Raw genomic sequence first — 6,724 nt, forward strand, 5'->3', positions numbered from 1 at the left:
TTTAATTTTGAAAAGACTTACAATTGTCTTAAATGTGATTGTTCTCAAATTTAATTTTGAAAAGACTTACAACTGTCTTGAATGTGATTTCTTTATGTTTGTGACGGAATGTATGAATTTCGAGATGAAGTTGGGGAATTAAGGATGTTTGTTCTCAAATTTAATTTTGAAAAAACTTATAACTGTCTTGAATGTGTTTGTTCTCAAATTTAATTTTGGAATTACTTACAACTGTCTTGAATGTATTTGTTCTCAAATTTAATTTTGAAAAGACTTACAACTGTCGTGAATATGAATTCTTTATGTTTGTGATGTAATGTATGAATTTCGAGATAAAGTGGTAGAAGTGGATTTTTCAGTGCATACCTACAATTAGCATTTCAATTCTTGTCAAGTGTCCGTAATATCAAAATTCCCTATTAAGAGGAGTTTTAGAGAAAAAATTCCACTTTCACCATTCCTATTCATTATGGTGGCCAAAGCCCTCTTTGCAATCCCAAAGTTTTACAAGAAAAACTAACTCCTCGCCATTCCAAGTTTTCACATCAAACATCGACTCGTTTCTAGCTCGCCAATGGACCAAAGCGTGGCCCTACACACCACAAACCATCTCTTGCTTAAACCACCCCAACATTATGATTCAACTATTGACTTGATAGAAGATTCAACCGAATGTGATATGATCTAATTAATTCCCCACCATTGAACCATAAAGCAACACACAAGCCAACGAAAATGAAATCTAATGAGAACTTTATAAAATTAAGATTCCTCGAATGTGGTATATGATCTAATTAATTCCCCACCATTGTAAGATAAAGCAAGTAAAATGACGTCTAATGAGAACATATATACAACGTTCCTCAAACAAATCGCCCACAATCATAAAAGGGCAAATAATTGATTGCCTATTTCCAACTTGGAAATTAGACCCATGCTGGCGTCTCTGGATGATTCTTGTAACTTACCCTTTATTTAAGAAATCCTCTTGCTTTTTTTTTAATAAAAAAATGACTGCATATTTGTATTTTCCCGTCACAGAATCATTTCTTCATTGAGTTTTCAGATGATCTTATTTTCCAATTTTAAGAAATTAGTTGAACATACTAATTAATACGCTTATACATCGAAGTTATTTTTAGGACCTTCCCAACAATTAGGTCCTTGGTCTTTTCATGCTACCATAATCTTCTTCAGTAGCAGGTTTCTTTTGGAAAATGTACAGGTTTCTTCACCTTCACCAACCTTTTATGTCATAAGAGTCCTTTGCAGTTAAACTTAAGACTTGAAAGAGAATAATGGTGATGAGATCAATAGAAAACACTTTAAAAAAAAAAAGAAAAAGCCTTTCCCAACAGTTGGATGGATTGCACAACACCTCAAGAATTTTTCCAAAATCCTCATTACAATTTTGTTGAGAATTACATCATGGATTTGGTGGGCAAAGTTCAAGATAGTTTTCCCTCCTTATCTTTTCTTTGAATTCATGACCTCCATGGATTCGATCAAATTAGTTTTGGATATCTCATAATCAAATTAACCGAATCATTTTCTAAACTAACTGAAATTGAACCAAATTACAATAATAATTGAAAAATTGAAAATCAAAATAGTTTCATTCAGTTTTTAAAAATCAAATTAGGGGAAAATAGTTTTAAATAATTACAGCTTTTTGATTTGTTGGTTTCCTGATTCTCAACTAAAGAGAAATTGGTGCAAGTGCAACTCACATAGATACTCTCCAAAATCCTCTTCAATCTAAGCTATACAAAAACTAAAATCAAATTAAATTTTAACTATAATTAACAAAATCCACGAGTTAAAATAATAAGCGATCAACAACATAAATGAATCAGATTGTGACCGAATTGATATTAATTTTGTATATGTTAAAGATATAAAAATATGTATAAAAATATATATAAAAAATTTAATAAAATTTTAACAACTTTTATTGAGTTAATAGATATAATCTTTTGAATTTGGCCTAATTTTGCCAAATTAAATTGTAGGAGGGGACATGGTCCTCCATGGTTCTACCTTCTAAGTACCATCTCCCCTTGCATTGAAGGTTTCCATTCAAATGCAGAAATAGGCATAGGATGGATTTACGAGACGAGAGAGGATACATATTCCCGTTAGTAAATAAAATTTAAAAAAAATACTGAGATATGAAATGAAAAAGAAAAAGATACAGATGGAAAGTGGGCCATGATTTGCAGTGTGCAACACTATGCAATTGTAACCTACAGCCGTAATGGCAGATACAAGTGGGCCAGTGACCACGTGTACTCGGCCATCTAATAATGCATTTAGAAGAGGTTCAAAAGGCTTAGCGTCCGCCCCCGTTTGTCGTCCATACCCGACGCTGTAGCCATATTTGGACGACATGGCCAGCACAACTTTTACTACTATCCAACCACAAATATAATAAGGCCATGAGGAATTTAATTATTTAGGTGCTACAAATTCGTATATTCAATTAAAGGATAAGGTTGAAAATGATTAAGTTTGGTCTGGGAATGAATCCCCATGTTTTTGATCATTTTGGTGCAGGAATGAGTTGAACAAACAATGACAACACCCGATCCTTGGTCTCGCCATCTTCAATAGCATGACCATCGCCATTCTGGCACATGCACTGGGACATCCTCGGAAGGTTCATAGCAATTTCAATAAATATACGAGAGAAAGGAGATTGGCAATTTTATCTTCATTCATCTCTTTTTTATATTACATCAATCAACTTCGTTATGTGCTCACGAGCATCTTCTACGGAAATTCTATTTCCATATGTATGATATTAAATTGATTTAAGAACATCACTTCTTTTTAGATCATATCAATAAAAAAATCTAAAAAAAAAGCATTTAATTATAAGACGAATAAAGTAAACAATGAAATCACAACTATATAAGAGGTCTTCATTAGGAAACTTTAAGTATGATTAAGATTTTATATATATATTGCTTACCGATAATGTTTCAAGATCGTCTGCTAATCATAGAATTACGGATGGCCAATAGACTATATTGGGAAAACATTCCTCGAAGCTTCGCAATCCTTCCTTTGTTATTGGATGCGATACTAAATAAGCATGGACAAGCACAACTGAACTTGACGTTGAAATCCAAGCATTATCGATGTACTCTTGTAGGGGTTCGCATATGTCCACTGTAATACCATATTGCCTCCAACAAATAAGCTTTACATAGATTTGCCCACTGAACATTAATGACCAAGTGAAACATGTCAGTAACAGAAATTGGAATTCATAAACAAAGGGACAAGAAGACGAAGAAAAATCTACGTATTGGTTTTACTACCAGTTTCTTGAAGAAGGGAATAACATGTATTCCTTGTCCCTTAAGAGTACCAAGAGCCATTTCATTTATGGAATTGTAAAGCCATTTCATAGTTCGGAAGTCTTTGTATCTGAATCTCATTGATATCTCATCTGAAATTATATCATATTAATGCTTAAATATTCATAAGAAATATATCAACGGCAACTAAATCGGATACAATTACAACAACCAACCTCTCAACAGCTTTTGTGAAGAGCTCCAACTCATCTAAGTTGCCTTAAACATCATAAACATCATCTATAGTTGTTACTAGCGCAATGACCTTTGTCTAAATTCTTTTTACATTTTTGGAACTGTGGACCAAATATCATTCCCACACTCCATAAAAAGTTGTATAAGGTGTCATCGAATGTTGAAATTGACATTGTTCTTAAAATTCTTATTTCTGTGAGTTATAAGAGGATAGGAAGTATATCATTAAAATGATCAACTAAATGTAATACTCCTTAAAGTTCAGGATAAAAAAAAAAGAATCTGGTCAGTCTATCAATGTGTATGGTTCTAAAATTGTCTTCAAGAAGGAACATAAGTTTTCTTTTGTAACAAAAAAAGGGCATTAGAAACAAGATTGTCTTGGGGATGGTGGCCAATTAGGCCAGTAGGATTGGATACAAGATGGAAAAGTTTCCCTTGAAGTATCTAGGAATGCCCTTATGGGTTAAGACCAACTCAAAGGAGATGTGACAACCAATGGTGAAAAGGTTTTAAAGTACATTGGCAAGTTGGAAAGGTAGACTGTTGTCTATGGGGGTAGAGTGACCCTTATTAGGTCAACTCTTGCTAGCAATCCTTGTTTCTATATGTCTTTATTTAGGATGTTGGTTGGCATGAGTCAGCGAATTAAGTGAATTCAAAGAAGATTTTTGTGGAGTGGAGCGACAGATGAAAGGAAGATTCATTATGTGGACTAGGGACTGATATGCACTTACAAGAAGTATATAGGACTTGGTTGGGTTAACCTTTCAACTAAAAACTCAACACTACTAAACAAATGGATTTGGATGTATGGGAATAAGAAAGATAGTTTGTGGAAGAAAGTGTTGGCGGAGAACGAAAGAGGTGACCTGAAAGATCGCATCCCTGGGGTTAAAAGGATGAATCGCCAACCTTTCATTTGGAAACATATTGTCAAACCTGTTAGAGAGGTTGGTAAAGGTAGATCCTTAGTCCAAAGGTCTTGGGTTCATCTTGGGCAAAGGAGAATGCCTTGATTTCTAAAATAACGAATGGATTAAAGGTATAATTTTGAGACATGCTTATCCAAGAATGTATGACTTAGCCATCAATAAGAGTGGGAAAGTGAAGGAGTATGGTCAGTGGGTTAGGAAAGGGTGGTAGTGGAATATAGAATTACGATACAATTTGCTCAAATGGGAAGAGGAACTGTGGACGCATATGGTCATGACCATTAATGAACATCTTGTGGTGAAAAAGTTTGAGGACATGATCATCTAGAAATGGAGACCAAATGATATATACTTGGTGTGCTCTTTTTGTAAAATGGCGATGGCTAGGAATAGGATTAACTGTGACTACTAGGATAAGTTGTACAAGGAATAGCCCCAATAAAGGGAAAATATTCTGTTAGAGAATTCTTAAGGGTAGGGTTGCAATGATGGCAGAATAGGTCAAGAAGGGCTTGATCAAAGCTAACGTAATAGTTTGTTCTCTGTACAAAATTAGGGAAAAGATAATAGATCACCTAGTTTTTAACTGCATGGAAAATTGGAAAATCTAAACAAGATGGACTAACCAATAAGGCCTCAATTAGGTGCCACATGCCTCAGCTATCCAGTTTTTCCTTGATTGGAATGAGTTGTTGCATAGTGGCGACAGAAGACTGCGGCAATTAGCGTTCTTTGCTATCCCATTATCTATTTGGCTAATGATGAATGAAGTTATTTTTCAAGGTAAGGTATGGGATAGTGAGTAGTTCTTTAACATTACAAGGGTTAGGATTACGTGGTGGGCAAGAGCCAGATAGCTTGTTGACTTTCACCAAATGGAAGAAATCATTAAGTGCCCAGTTTTAAGTAGCGTTTCGCATTTAAGAGCTATCGAGAAGGGCATTGTTAATTGGGAGCCACCAATGAAAGGTTGGCTGAAATTCAATGTTGATGGTGTAATGAGAAAGAGCACTGGTCCAACAGCCATTAGTGGAGTCTTGAGGGATGAGAAAGGAGTTGTTAAAATTTCCTTTTCTAAACAGGTAAGGGTAGTTGAGGTTAACGCAATTGAGTGGTGGGTGATCAAGGAAGCCTTCAAGCTATTTAAAGCTTTTAAATGTGCAATGAGTCACTCATTGCTAATAGAGAGTGATTAAGTATACGTCGTTCATTGAGCCCTTAACCTGACTAAAGCACGCTGGAAGTTAAAGAGGGAGATTCTACGCTTTGAAGGAATTAAAAGTAAGATCAGGGGATGGGAAATTAAAAAGATTCCTAGAAAAGCTAATAGCATGGATGATGAGCTATTTAAGTCAAGGATATCGAGAGATGTTGAACTTTTAGTTGTTAATGAGTATATATAGTTGCACTAAGAAGGGATGTCTTGAGTCAATGTTAACCCCATTGTTGTGTGCTTTATTTTCTCTTAACTCTGCATATGATACTTGCTGTTTTTGTTGTGCGATTTGTGGTTAAATGTTTTTCTTTCAAGTTGCTGCACGTGCTAATGGTGGAGGAATCTTGTTTAGTTCTAATGGTTTTCTTGTGTAGTGATGTTAGTCGTTGATAATCGTGAAGATTGAAGGTAAAAGCAGGTAATATTAAAAAAAAGAAAGAAAAAGAGAGAACAAGGAAAAAGAGGAAAGAGAAAAGAAGAAAGAAAATCGCTTTGGGGGAAGGTGATGGGAAATGGTTTCTTCGTAAAGGGTGGTTGGTTGGGACTGTCTAGATTTTGATGGGTTGCTACGATTTTTATTCTTTAGGAGAGCCTTTATGATTGGATAGGTTTGTTAGAATTGCTTCTTTTTCTGCATTTCCCCTTTTCCTCTAAATTCCTTAGTTCCCTTGCTTCTTTTCTTTGCCTCTTTTTATCAGTAATGACGGGGGAGTGGAGAAAAAGGTTTTTTGAGTCTTTAATAGGATGGCCTTTACTATACTTGCTTTGTTTTGGCTTTTCATGTTTTTAACCCTCCCAAGGGTTTAGGATTTTGGGAGGACCTTTTCGTTTCAAGGGAGTGAGTGTAATAAGTTAAAATAAGGGAAAGCCCTGCAAAGTAAAAGCTCTCATTTGTGTATAGAGTTTTAATGTATATTATGGAGTATGAGATGTCAAAAGGTCATAGAAAGTGGAAAGAGAAATTAGAAAAGATGAAGGAAGGAAACTAGACAAAAGGCAAAAAGAGAAGAGAA

The 6,724-nt window shown here is 34.9% G+C and overlaps 1 pseudogene across 1 annotated transcript; it reads right to left on the bottom strand.

The window, feature by feature from the left end:
• Positions 1-2,426: 2,426 nt before the first annotated feature.
• Positions 2,427-6,706, bottom strand: LOC110429079 (terpene synthase 10-like; annotated as a pseudogene). Its single transcript, XR_016352313.1, has 4 exons — positions 3,526-6,706; positions 3,327-3,435; positions 3,014-3,224; positions 2,427-2,641 (listed from the first exon to the last, which is right to left on the bottom strand). The product of XR_016352313.1 is annotated as a terpene synthase 10-like (transcript).
• Between the last annotated feature and the right edge of the window lie 18 nt (positions 6,707-6,724).

The sequence above is a fragment of the Theobroma umbraticum genome, unplaced genomic scaffold (assembly GCF_002168275.2).
Source record: "Theobroma umbraticum cultivar Fairchild unplaced genomic scaffold, ASM216827v3 scaffold_44.0, whole genome shotgun sequence".
In the NCBI taxonomy this organism is placed as follows: Eukaryota; Viridiplantae; Streptophyta; class Magnoliopsida; order Malvales; family Malvaceae; genus Theobroma; species Theobroma umbraticum.